We start from the raw sequence: 15,250 nt of genomic DNA on the forward strand, positions 1-15,250 counted from the left end.
AATTAGTCTATTGCATACTGTTAATAAAAAAAACAACATACCTACTTGAAAGAAACTTCATGGGAAAGGAAAAAATATATAATTTCTTTAATTAAAAAAAAAAGTTTTCTTTTTCTTGAACAAGATTCCTTCATGTTTAACATGGCCACCTGCAATTTATGGGAATCCACAAATCACACAGTAGATTGTGTTATTTTAAAATATCCCCATTCCTCCACCTTTATTTTTTTCTTTCCTTTGGTACTTTACATTCTGGCATTGATGTATGCTCTTAACTTTTCTTGTTCATCCCCTGCTACCTGGTTATATCTTCTTTGTAGAAAAACTGTTTTTCCTGCCTTGATTTTTGGAGTTATATTCTCCGTAGGATTCTATTTGTAGGCTAAAATTAATGAAGAAGCGTATCATTTGACAGTCAATTAGCTGTATGTAATAGGATGTGTACTTAGAAATGCTTAAATAATGGAGGTTTCATTTTCTTAAAGTGAATATAATTTTCAGATTATCTTCTCTGGGAGGTTTCATGGTTCTGAAGCTCAAAGTCAGCTCTTCTGTGAATCTTTTTATCTTCTCATCCATGTCTCCAGCACCCAACCATTCTTTTCTGTTTGTTTACATTTTTATTGGACAATAGGTGATTTATAAGCTGTACTACTTTCTGATGTAATACAAAGTGAAATAATTATGTTCATACATATACCCAATCTTTTTTAGATTCTTTTCACACATAGGCCATGACAGAGTATTGAGTAGAGTTCCCTGTGCTATATAGTAGGTCTTTATTAGCATCCAACCATTCTTAAACAATATTCAAACCTTAAGAAAAGGGAAAATTTTCTTTTGACGTGTCTCTCATTTTATCAGCAGATTTCTCTTCAGGAGCCATAAACCAGAGTCGATCTGTAGCCTAGCTGAATTGGAGCTGCAGAAATGTTTACTATTTTCAGCCTGCATTGTGAGAGGTAAGCTCTGATGGCAAGAAGAAACACAGAGGAGACACAAGGAAGAGGCAGAGGGCAGGTGGGGACAGCATGCATTGGAATATGTAACAGACTCAGTGGAGGCTCAGAGCATCTGAGGACTCAAGGAAGCTGGAAGCAAGACCTTCCACGTGAGAAGTCTTTTGCTTTCTTTCTCTTTCCATCCATCTTTTACTTCTTATTATGCATTCTTGATTTTTATTCTCAGAGCAGAGATGCCCTTGTTCGATGATTAATAGAGCCAGAAGCAACTATCTTTGCTTTCTAAATATGGTTTGTTTTTCTCTTTCTTACTTCACCCTGTATAGTAGGCTCTAGGTTCATCCACCTCATTAGAACTGATTCAAATATGTTCCCTTTTATGGCTGAGTTATAATCCATTGCATATATGTACTACAATTTCTATATCCATCCAACTGTTGATGGACAGCTTGGTAGCTTCCATGTCCTAGCTATTGTAAATAGTGCTACAATGGATATTGGGATACATGTGTCTTTTTCATTTTTTTTTTTATTAGGATATATGCCTGGTAGTTGGATTGTTGGGTCATATGATAGTTTTATCCCTAGTTTTTAAAAGAATCTCCATAGTGTTCTCCACAATGGAGATGCAGACATAGAGAACAGACTTTGGACACCGAGGGGAAAGGAAAGGGTGGGGTGAATTGAGAGAATAATATTGATATATATACATTACCATATATAAAATAGATAGTCAGTGGGAATTTGCTGTATGATGCAGGGAGCTAAAACCTGGTGCTCTGTGACAACCTAGTCCAGTGGGATGGGGAGGGAGGTGGGAGGGAGGTTCAAGAGGGAGGGACATATGTACACCTATGGCTATTCATGTGGAAGTATGGTAGAAACCAACAGAGTATTGTAAGACAACTGTCCTCTAATTAAAAGTAAATACATTTTTAAAATGTTAAAAAGTAAATGTAGTTGCTTTTTTTTTTTTTGGTCTCTAAACTTCTGAATGAGAATTCCAAAGAAGACCTTTATTCATAGGATGACGTTTGCAGGACTTGTAGCATTCATTATTGCTAGACTGCAGTATTATTATTGACTAGGCCTAAGAACATGCTTATCACATGCTTATATAACTGTAGGTTCATGGGGCAGGGTGGTGAGCTGTAGCAGAGAAACCAAAGAATGAAATCTGTAATTTTATCAGAGGGGTTGACAAAGGTGGGAGTGTTTTTTCTCAAAGAATTTTTTTGTAATACACTATTGATTGAATTTTGTGAGCTTCAGTTGTTACTTGCATGTTTTAAGCATTAGATTTTTAGTTGCATTACATTCTCTTTATCTCATTCAGCATTCTGTTTGATCTGTTTTAAATTACTATATAAAATGTATTACTATTTAAATGATCATTTATTATTATTTATCTTTTTCAAGTCACCTGTCACAGTTGCTTTACATGACAGCTTTTTTCACAGAGTATGCAAAAATATATTTTGAAGGCAACACAATGCAAATATATAATAAAATTATATTCAGTAATCTCTTTAAATAATTTATAACCCATGTCCTTCTTATCAAATTTTGAGCACAACATTCTCTATTGCTTCATATTTCAAACTGCTTTCATCAGTCTTATAATGTGTTTTCAATTTTGGCTCTCCTCTTTATAAATGAGGAGAGTTCTGACTCTAACAGATTTGGTGTGTTTCCACTATCTCTGCATGACAGCATTTAAAATCCATTTCAGGTTAAAACAATTAGGAGAAAGCTCGAAAAATATTGCACACCTGGGGAGAGTGGGTTGAGGGCCCAGAGGAAGTGTTAGAGATGGAGCAATGAGGAGCATATCTTCATAGGAGGGCTGCTGCAAACCTCATGTGGAGACGGGAGACCACGAACCACAGACCAAGGACAGAGGCATCCTGGCAAGGATGCCATGGAAGGAGGAAACCCGGCAGAAAGAACATGGACAGGATGGAGGCAGCCTGGCAGAAGTGGCAGAAGCCAACCAGGTAAAAAAGAGATTGGGATGGGGGCAGGGAATTTGAACTGAGTGTGGTGAAGAAGTGAAAGTGGACATAGGCTGTTGGCTGCATACAGTAGAATTTATATTTTAATGTACATTAAGCAAATGGGAGTCAAGTATCTCTCACTTTCACAAAAAGTAGTTTAAAATATGGGAAATGGAGCTTGCTAGTCACCTAGAGCTTCAGCATCAGTCCTTCCAACGAATATTCAGGACTGATTTCCTTTAGGATGGACTGGTTGGATCTCCTTGCAGTCCAAGGGACTCTCAAGAGTCTTCTCCAACACCACAGTTCAAAAGCATCAGTTCTTCAGTGTTCAACTTCTGTTATAGTCCAACTTTCACATCCATACGTGACTACTGGAAAATCCAAAGCTTTGACGAGATGGACATTTGTTGGTAATGTCTCTGCTTTTCAATATGCTGCCTAGGTTGGTCATAACTTTTCTTCCAAAGAGCAAGTGTCTTTTAATTTCATGGCTGCAGTCACCATCTGCAGTGATTTTGGAGGGCCCCAAAATAAAGTCTGTCACTGTTTCCATTGTTTCACTATTTATCATGAAGTGATAGGACCAGATACCAAGATCTTAGTTTTCTAAATGTTGAGTTTTAAGCCAACTTTTTCACTCTCAGTGATACTGAAAAGACTGTAGCTTGATGAGTGCAATATCAAATTGCTTCAAAGAGATTCAGTTCATAGAAAACCCTAAAGACTCCACCAGAAAATTACTAGAACTAATCAATGAATATAGTAAACTTGCAGAATATAAAATCAACACACAGAAATCCCTGGCATTGCTATACACTAATAATGAGAAAATAGAAGGAGAAATTAAAGAAACAATTCCATTCACCATTGCAACGAAAAGAATAAAATACTTAGGAATATATCTACCTAAAGAAACTAAAGACCTATATATAGAGAACTATAAAACACTGGTGAAAGAAATCAAAAAGGACACTAATAGATGGAGAAATATACCATATTCATGGATTGGAAGAATCAATATAGTGAAAATGAGTATACTACTCAAAGCAATCTATAGATTCAATGCAATCCCTATCAAGCTACCAACGGTATTCTTCACAGAGCTAGAACAAATCATTTCACAATTTGTATGGAAATACAAAAAACCTCGAATAGCCAAAGCAATCTTGAGAAAGAAGAATGGAACTGGAGGAATCAACCTGTCTGACTTCAGGCTCTACTACAAAGCCACAGTCATCAAGACAGTATGGTACTGGCACAAAGACAGAAATATCGATCAATGGAACAAAATAGAAAGCCCAGAGATAAATCCATGCACCTATGGACATCTTATCTTTGACAAAGGAGGCAAGAATATACAATGGATTAAAGACAATCTCTTTAACAAGTGGTGCTGGGAAAACTGGTCAACCACTTGTAAAAGAATGAAACTAGAACACTTTCTAACACCATACACAAAAATAAACTCAAAATGGATTAAAGATCTAAATGTAAGACCAGAAACTATAAAACTCCTAGAGGAGAACATAGGCAAAACACTTTCCGATATACATCACAGCAGGATCCTCTATGACCCACCTCCCAGAATATTGAAAATAAAAGCAAAAATAAACAAATAGGACCTAATTAAACTTAAAAGCTTCTGCACAACAAAGGAAACTCTAAGAAAGGTGAAAAGACAGCTTTCAGAATGGGAGAAAATAATAGCAAATGAAGCAACTGACAAACAACTAACCTCAAAAATATACAAGCAACTCCTACAGCTTAATTCCAGAAAAATAAATGACCCAATCAAAAAATGGGCCAAAGAGCTAAACAGACAGTTCTCCAAAGAAGACATACAGATGGCTAACAAACACATGAAAAGATTCTCAACATCACTCATTATCAGAGAAATGCAAATCAAAACCACTATGAGGTACCATTTCACGCCAGTCAGAATGGCTGTGATCCAAAAGTCTACAAGCAATAAATGCTGGAAAGGATGTGGAGAAAAGGGAACCCTCTTACATTATTGGTGGGAATGCAAACTAGTACAGCCACTATGGAGAACAGTGTGGAGATTCCTTAAAAATTGGAAATAGAACTGCCTTATGACCCAGCAATCCCACTGCTGGGCATACACACTGAGGAAAACAGAACTGAATGAGACACGTGTACCCCAGTGTTCATGACAGCACTGTTTATAGTAGCCAGGACATGGAAGCAACCTAGATGTCCATCAGCAGATGGATGGCTAAGAAAGCTGTGGTACATATACACAATGGAGTATTACTCAGCCATTAAAAAGAATACATTTGAATCAGTTCTAATGAGGTGGATGAAACTGGAGCCTATTATGCTGCTACTGCTACTGCTAAGTCACTTCAGTCGTGTCCAACTCTGTGCGACCCCATAGACAGCAGCCCATCAGGCTCCCACGTCCCTGGGATTCTCCAGGCAAGAACACTGGAGTGGGTTGCCATTTCCTTCTCCAATGCATGAAAGTGAAAATTGAAAGTGAAGTCGCTCAGTCATATCCGACTCTTAGCGACCCCATGGACTGCAGGCTACCAGGCTCCTCCATCCATGGGATTTTCCAGGCAAGAGTACTGGAGCGGGGTGCCATTGCCTTCTCCGGGAGCCTATTATACAGAGTGAAGTAAGCCAGAAAGAAAAACACCATACAGTATACTAACCCATATATATGGAATTTAGAAAGATAAGTTATGACCAACCTAGATAGCATATTCAAAAGCAGAGACATTACTTGCCAACAAAGATCCATCTAGTCAAGGCTATGGTTTTTCCTGTGGTCATGTATGGATGTGAGAGTTTAACTGTGAAGAAGGCTGAGTGCTGAAGAATTGATATTTTTGAACTGTGGTGTTGGAGAAGACTCTTGAGAGTCCCTTGGACTTTAAGGAGATCCAACCAGTCCATTCTGAAGGAGATCAGCCCTGGGATTTCTTTGGAGGGAATGATGCTGAAGCTGAAACTCCAGTACTTTGGCCACCTCATGCGAAGAGTTGACTCATTGGAAAAGACTCTGATGCTGGAAGGGATTGGGGGCAGGAGGAGAAGGGGACTACAGAGGATGAGATGGCTAGATGGCATCACTGACTCGATGGACGTGAGTCTGAGTGAACTCCAGGTGTTGGTGATGGGCAGGGAGGCCTGGCATGCTGTGATTCATGGGGTCACAAAGAGTCGGACATGACTGAGAGACTGAACTGCACTGAACTGAACAATAACCCTGTATGTGAGACAGCAAAAGAGACACTGATGTATAGAACAGTCTTTCGGACTCTGTGGGAGAGGGAGAGAGTGGGAGGATTTGGGAGAATGGCATTGAAACATGTATAATATCATATATGAAACGAGTCACCAGTCCAGGTTCAATGCATGATACTGGATGCTTAGGCCTGGTGCACTGGGACGACCCAGAGGGATGGTATGGGGAGGGAGGAGGGAGGAAGGTTCAGGATGGGGAACACGTGTATATCTGTGGTGGATTCATGTTGATATAAGGCAAAACCAATAAAATATTGTAAAGTTAAAAAATTAAAAAAAAAAAAAAGTGATTCAGTTCAGTCACTGATGCGTGTCTGACTCTTTGTGACCCCATGGACTGCAACATGTCAGGCTTCCCTGTCCATCACCAACTCCTGGAGCTTACTCAAGCTCATGTCTATCTACTCGGTCATGCCATCCAACCATCTTATCTTTTGTCATCCCCTCTTCTCCTGCCTTCAATCTTTCCCAGCATCAGGGTCTTTTCAAATGAGTTGTTTCTTTGCATCAGGTGGCCAAAGTATTGGAGTTTCAGCTTCAGCATCAGTCGTTCCAATGAATATTCAGGACTGAGGATGAGATATTTGCATGTGTGAGAGGGATGTTAACTTAAATGGGTTAATTTAAAATTCAATTAACTGGTCCACTGGGTAAAATAATGAATTAACCACTTATTTTTTCTGAATTAGTAATTTACTGAAAATACGGATAGTATCTAATCTTTTAAAAATAGCCTTTTCTCTTGAGACCCAAGGGAAGAGATCTAATGTCCTTACTTTTGCAAAATCTTAATAAACTCCTTTCCAACACTAAATATAATCACCAAAAATATACTAAATTTGAAATTTTGTGAAATGTATACCTAATGTAATACTAATGTTTTATAGTTGTTTCTTGTTCCTTCATATGGTGCTCATTTATTAATTGATTTTTCTTAAGTCACGTTAGTTTGTTTAATAAAGTTTATAACCAGAAATAAACTACAAAATATCTTTTAAATAATTGATTACAACAATTACAGTAACAATTATAAAAATAATGAAACCCTTTCCATGTTAACAAATAATTGTTATTTAATAAATATCATTTCTAAATGAATCTATATAAAAATAAAGGCAGTTCTTATACTCTTGAATAATAAAGTATGAATATAGGACCTTAAACTTTTTATTGATATAAAGATACACTCAGAGAAGTATAACTATACTAAGTATGAAATTGTAAATACAACAGAATGAGGGCTTCCAGGTGGCATAACTGTTAAACAATCCACCTGCCAATGCAGGAGACACAAGAGACCACAGTACAATCCTTGGGTTGGGATGTTCCCCTGGGGTAGGAAATGGCAACCCACTCCATTATTCTTGCCTAGAAAATCCCATGAAGAGAAGGGCCTAGTGGGCTATAGTCTGTGGGGTCCCAAAGAGTTTAAAAGGACTGAGCACACACACAGAGCAATTCTATTAAACCAGCTCCCAAATCCATAATAGAATTTATCTCCTTAAAGTCTTGTCTAGTAATCTTATCCAGTCACTCTGTATCCCCCAACCCTCAAAGATACTTACTATTCTGACTTCTAACAAAATGTTATTATATAGCATAATTTTAAATGCATCACTCAAAGAAAAATTCTATTATTGAATTTCCCAATAATAGCACACTACCACTGGTTTGTAAATCCTAATATTTATAGACTGGTACTCAAGGTTCAATGATTAGTCTGCAGATATGACTTATTTTTAGCTATCCTGTATCTGGACACTTAACCAGTAACTTTACTTTCTGTCTGAAGTTTGCTCATGAGCCCACCCACCTTCTACCTCTTCATGTTTCTACAATCAGAATGATGTGAAAATTTTCAAAAAATAGCCAAAAATTAGAAAAAGGAGAAAAAAAATATGTCTTTAAGTACATTTAAGGATATGAAATACTGTAGATAGAGATGAAGAAAGAAAAATTTTTTTCTTAACTCTAAGAAGAAAAATCAGATACTCAGTAGATGAGAAACATTGGCATTTACAACCATCAGTAATACACTAGGCAGCAGAGACCTGGAGGGGGACTGTCAATATTAATCCATAATACAATATATAATGAAAATAATTGTTAGTAATTCAAACTAATATCAAATATATACATTTCATTAATGTAGACAAATATACCTCATTTGTGTGTACATAAGTAAATTCATGTTGATTATGGCAAAACCAATATAATATTGTAAAGTAATTAGCCTCCAATTAAAATAAATACATTTATATTTAAAAAAGTAAATTGAATTTATTAACAGCTTTTTTTTAATCAACTGACCTTAATAAATCTAAAATTTATTAAGTAATTTTTATTGAAGTATCATTTATTTACAGTGCTGTATTAGTTTCAGGTATACAGCAAAATGATTCAGATATAGATAGATATAAATACACCTCATCCATACATGCTAAATTTCTTCAGTCATGTCTAACTCTATGACCCTATGGACCGTAGCCCATCAGGCTCCTCTCGTTATGCTATTTTCCAGCCAAGAATACTGGAGTGAGTTGTCATGCCCTTCTCGAGGGGATATTTCCAACCCAGGGATTGAACCCACATTTCTTATGTTTCCTGCATTGGCAGGTGGGTTCTTTACTTCAATCACCACCTGGCAAGCCCAAACATATCTATATCTATATATTATTTATTTTTCCTTATACTAAGGTTATTTTTCCTTATACTAAAAAATATTGAATATAGTTTTCTGTGCTATATAGTAGGTCCTTGTTGGTTACTTTTTAAAGATAATAGTATGTATATATTAATTCCAAACTCCTAATTTATAGCTCCCTCCTTGCCTTTCCCTTTTGGTAACTATGAGTTTGTTTTCTATGTAAGTTCATTTTTATCCCATCTTTTAGATTCCACATATAAACACTATCATATGATATTTGTCTTTGACTTACTTTACATAGCATGATAATCTCCATGTCCATTCATATTGCAGAAAAAACACATTATTTCATTATGTTTTATGAGTGAGTAGTTTTCCACTGTATATGTATACCACATATTCTCTATCCCTTCATCTGTAGATGGACATTTAGATTGCTTCCAGGTTTTGCTATTGTAAATAGTGCTGGAATGAACATTGGGGTGCATATGTCTTTTTAGAATATGCTTTTCTTTGTATGTATGCCGAGGAGTAGGATTGCAGGATCACGTAGTAGCTCTATTCTTAGTTTTTTAAAGAACCTCCATATTGTTCACCATAGTGGCTGTACCAATTTGCATTCTCACCAACATTCCTTTTTTTTTTTTTTTTCCCCATACCATTTAGAACACTTATTATTTGTAGACTTTTTGGTGATGGACCTTCTGAACAATGTGAGATGATCCTTCAGGATAATTTCATTTGTATTTCCTGATTTACTAGGGATATTTCAGCATCTTTTAAAGTGCCTCTTGACCACTGGTGTGTCTTCTTTGGAAAAATATCTAACTAGATTTTATGCCTATTATTGACTGGGTTGCTTTCATATTGAGCTATACAAGCTGTTTCTATATTTTGTTGATTGATTCATTGCAGTTTGATTCATTGCCAATTATTGTATCATTGGCAAATATGGTCCACCATTCTGTAGGTAGTTTCTTGTCTTATCATTTGCTTTGTAATGCAAAAGCACTTACTAAAGTTTAATTAGGTTTCATTTGTATATGTTTTTATTTATATTACTCTAGAAAGTGGATTGAAAAAGAAACTGCTGTGATTTATGTCAGAGTGTTCTGCCTATATGTTACCTCTAGGACTTTATATTATCGAGTTTTCCATTTAGGGTTTATTCATTTTGAGTTTATTTTTATGTGTGGTGTTAAAGGATATTTTAATTGCACTCTATTACATGTAGCTACCCAATCTTCCCAGCACAGCTTATTGAAAAGACTAGCTTTTCTCCATGGTATCAGTTCAGTCACTCTGTCATGTCCAAATCTTTGCAACAGCATGGATTGCCAGCAACTTGGCTTCCCTGTCCATCACCAACTCACTGTTTGCCTTGTTTCCCCATCTATTTTCCATGAAGTGATTGGACCATATGCCATCATCTTTGTTTTATGAAAGTTAAGTTTTAAGTCAGATTTTTCAATCTCTTTTTTCACCTTCATCAAGAGGACCTTTAGTTCCTCTTTGTTTTCTGACATAAGTGCAGTCTCATCTGCATATCTGAGGTTATTGATATTACTCCCAGCAATCTTGAGTCCAGCTTGTGCTTCATTCAGCCCAGTACTTCATATGATGTACTCTGCATATAAGTTAAATAACCAGGGTGACAATATATAGTCTGACGTACTCCTTTCCTGATTTGGAACCAGTTTGTTGTTCCATGTCCAGTTTTAACTGTTACTTCTTCACCTGCATACAAATTTCTCAGAAGGCAGGTATGGCAGTCTGGTATTTCAGCTCTTGAAGAATTTTGCAGAATTTGTTGTGATCCACACTGTCAAAGACTTTAGCATAGTCAAAGAAGCAGAAGTAGATATTTTTCTGGACTTCTTTTGCTTTCTCTATGAACTAGTGGATGTTGGCAATTTGGTCTCTAGTTCATCTGCCTTTTCTAAATCCAGCTTGAACATCTGGAAGTTCATGATCCACATACTGTTGAAGCCTGCCTCAGAGAATTTTGAGCATTACACTGCCAGCATGTGAGATGAGTGCAATTGTGCGGTAGTTTGAACAATATTTGGCATTATCTTTCTTTGGGACTAGATTGAAAACTGACCTTTCCAGTCCTATGGCCACTGCTGATTTTTCCAAATTGGCTGGCATACTGAATGCAACACATTCACAGCATCATCTTTTAGGCTTTGAAATAGCTCAGCTGGATTTCCATCACCTCCACTAGCTTTGTTTGTAGTGATGCTCCTGTGGTCCACTTGACTTTCCTTTCCAGGTTGTCTGGCTCTAGGTGAGTGATCACACCATCATGGTTATCTGGATCATGAAGATTTTTTTGTACAGTTCTTCTGTGTATTCTTGCCACCTCTTCTTAATATCATCTGCTTCTGTTAGGTTCATACCATTTCTATCCTTTGTTGTGCTCATCTTTGCATGAAAAGTTTGCTTTGTATCTCTAATTTTCTTGAGATCTCTAATTTTTCCCATTCTATTGTTTTCCTCTATTTCTTTGCATTGATCACTTAGGAAGGCTTTATCTCTCCTTGCTATTCTTTGGAACTCTGAATTCAAATGGGCATACCTTTCCTTTTCTCCTTTGCCTTTAGCTTCTCATCTTTTCTCAGCTATTCGTAAGGCCTCCTCAGACAACCATTTTGCCTTTTTGCATGTCTTTTTCTTGGGGATGGTTTTGATCATCACCTGCTATACAATGTTATGAAGTTATGTCCATAGTTCTTCAGGCACTCACTCTTTTACATGTAGCTGCTGAATGTTCTCAGCACAACTTATTGAAGAGACTATCTTTTCTCCATTGTATATTATTCTCTTCTTTGTCATAGATAAGGTGACCATAGGTACCATGCATTTATTTTTGGGGTTTTTATTGATCTGATTTATAGGATTCCAAGCTGGTGTTGGAGACTTGGTTAGTGGTGGTGGGGAGAAATTTTTATACCCTCAGCCCTACACACTGGAAACTGAGTACTAGAATCACCTTAAAACATTTGATTTTAGTTTTTTCTTTAGGAAATCCCTAGTTTCATCAATAACTCCTCATTTAGCATTTAAAAAAATTTCCTCTATGTTTACCCCATTTAATTAAACTATAGTATCAGTATCACCTATTTTCTTAATCTAGTTATCTAACCATGGGACCTTTTGAAGGAAGTTGCCATTATCTTCATTACCTCCACCATTTTTTGGCCTCAGGTCAAACAATAGGGAGGGAACACAGCCCCATCAATCAACAGAAAATTGAAATAAAGATTTACTGAGTATGGCCGTGCACATCAGAACAAGACCCAGTTTCCCCCTCAGTCAGTCTTTCCCATCAGGAAGCTTCTGTAAGCCCCTTATCCTTATCCATCAGAGGAGAGAGAGAATGAAAACCACAATCTCAGAAAACTAACCAAACTGATCACAAAGACCACAACATTGTCTAACTCAGTGAAACTATGAGTGATGCTATGTAGGGCCAGCCGAGATAGACCCATGGTGGAGAGTTTTGACAAAATGCGGTCCACTGGAGAAGGAAATGACAAACAACTTCAGTATTCTTGCCTTGAGAACCCCAAGAACAGCATGAAAAGGCAAAAAGACAGGACACTGAAAGATGAACTGCCCAGGTTGGTAGGTGCCTGATATGCTACTGGAGAAGAGAGAAAAAATAACTCCAGAAAAAATGAAGAGACAGAGCCAAAGCAAAAACAATACCTGGTTGTGGATGTGATTGGTGGGGAAAGTAAAGTTCGAGGCTGTAAAGAGCAATTTTGCATAAGAACCTGGAATGCTAGGTCCATGAATCAAGGCAAATTGGAAGTGGTCAAACAGGAGCTAGCAAGAGTGAACACTGACATTTTAGGAATCAGCGAACTAAAGTGGGCTGGAATGGGTGAATTTAACTCAGATGACCATTATATCTACTACTGTGGGCAAGATTCCCTTAGAAGAAATGGAGTAGCCATCATAGTAAACAAAAGAATCCAAAATGTAGTATTTAGAAGCAATCTCAAAAATGACAGAAGGATCTCTGTCCATTTCAAGGCAACCATTGAAAATCCCAGCAATCTAAGTCTATTCCCCGACCAGTAATGCTGAAGAAGTTGAAGTTGAACAGTTCTATGAAGAACTACAAGACCTTCAATAACTACACACACACACAAAAAAAGGATGTCATTTTCATCATAGGAGACTGGAATGCAAAAGTAGGAAGTCAAGAGATACTAGAGTACAAGGCAAATTTGGCCTTAGAATAGAAAACAAAGCAGGTCAAAGGTTAACAGAGTTTTGCCTAGAATGCACTGGTCATAGCAAGCACCCTTGTCTAGCAACACAAGAGACGACTCTACACATGAACATCACCAGATGGTCAATACCAAAATCACATTGATTATATTCTTTGCACCTGTGGATGTAGATGCTCTATAGACTCAGCAAAAACAAGACTGGGAGCTGACCCTGGCTCAGATCATGAACTGCTTAAAGCAAAATTCAGATTTAAATTGAAGAAAGTAGGGGAAACCACCAGACCATTCAGATATGACCTAAATCAAATCCCTTATGATTATACAGTGGAAGTTACAAATAGATGAAAGATATTAGATCTGATAGACAGAGTGCCTGAAGACCTATGAATAGAAGTACATAACATTGTACAGATGGCAGTGATTAAAAACATCCCCAAGAAGAGGAAATGAAAAAGGCAAAATGGTTGTTTGAGGAGGCCTTACAAACAGCTATGAAAAGAAGAGAAGCAAAAGGCAAAGGAGAAAATGAAACATGTACCCATGTCAATGAAGAGTTCCAAAGAATAGTAAGGAGAGATAAGAAAGTTTTCCTCGGTGCTCAAGGCAAAGGAATAGAGGAAAATAACAGAGTGGGAAAGACTAGAGATCTCTTCAAGAAAATTAGAGATACCAAGGGAACATTTCATAAAAAGATGGACACAGTAAAGGGCAGAAATGGTATGGACCTAACAGAAGCAGAAGATATTAAGAAGAGATGGCAAGAATACACAGAACTATACAAAGATGATGATCATCACCCAGATAACCATGGTGGTGTTATCAGTCACTGAGAGCCAGACATCCTGGAATGTGAAATCAAGTGGGCCTTAGGAAGCATCACTACAAACAAAGCTAGTGGAGGTGATGGAATTCCAGTTGAGCTATTGCAAATCCTAAAAGATGATGCTGTGAAAGCGCTGCACTCAATATGCCAGCCAATTTGGAAAACTCAGCAGTGGCCACAGGACTGGAAATGGTCAGTTTTCTTTCCAATCCCAAAGAAAGGCAATGCTAAAGATTGTTCAAACTACCACACAATTGGACTCATCTCACACGCTAGCAAAATAATGCTCACAATTCTCCAAGGCAGGCTTCAACAGTATGTGAACAGTGAACTTCCAGATGTTCAAGCTGGTTTTAGAAAAGGCAGAAGAACCAGAGATCAAATTGCCAACCTCTGTTTGATCATTTAAAAATCAACAGAGTTCCAGAAAAATGCCTGCTTCTGTTTTATTGACTATGCCAAAGCCTTTGACTCTGTGAATCAGAAAGGTGTGGAAAATTCTTCAAGAGATGGGAATAGTAGACCACCTGACCTGCCTCTTGAGAAATCTGTATGCAGGTCAAGAGACAACACTTAGAACTGAACATGGAACAACAGACTGGTGCCAAATCAAGAAAGGAGTGCACGAAGGCTGTATACTGTCACCCTGCTTATTTAACTTATATGCAAATACATCATGCGAAATGCTAGGCTGGATGAAGCATAAGCTTGAATCAAGATTGCCAGGAGAAATATCAATAACCTCAGATATGCAGATGACACCACCCTTATGGCAGAAGGTGAAGAAGAACTAAAGAGCCTCTTGATGAAAGTGAAAGAGGAGAGTGAAAAAAATTGACTTAAAACTCAACATTCCGAAAGCTAAGATCATGGCATCTCTTCCCATTACTTCATGGAAAATAGATGGGTAAACAACGGAACTGTGAATGGAAACATTACTTTAACTTTGGGCTCCAAAATCATTCCAGATGGTGATTGCAGCCATGAAATTGAAAGACACAGCTATGAAATTGAAAGATGATTTTTCCTTGGAAGAAAAACTATTGCAAACATAAACAGCATATTAAAGAGCAGAGACATTGCTTTGCCAACAAAGGTCCATCTAGTCAAAGCTGTGGTTTTTTTCCTTGAAGTCATGTATGGATATGAGAGCTGGGCCATAAAGAAGGCTGAGCTCTGGAAAATTGATAATTTTGAACTATAATGTTGAAGAAGACTCTTGAGAGTCCCTTGAACTGCAAGGAGTTCAAACCAGTCACCCTAAAGGAAATTAGTCCTGAATATTCATTTAAAGGACT

The sequence above is a fragment of the Bos indicus x Bos taurus genome, chromosome 16 (assembly GCF_003369695.1).
Source record: "Bos indicus x Bos taurus breed Angus x Brahman F1 hybrid chromosome 16, Bos_hybrid_MaternalHap_v2.0, whole genome shotgun sequence".
NCBI classification, from domain to species: Eukaryota; Metazoa; Chordata; class Mammalia; order Artiodactyla; family Bovidae; genus Bos; species Bos indicus x Bos taurus.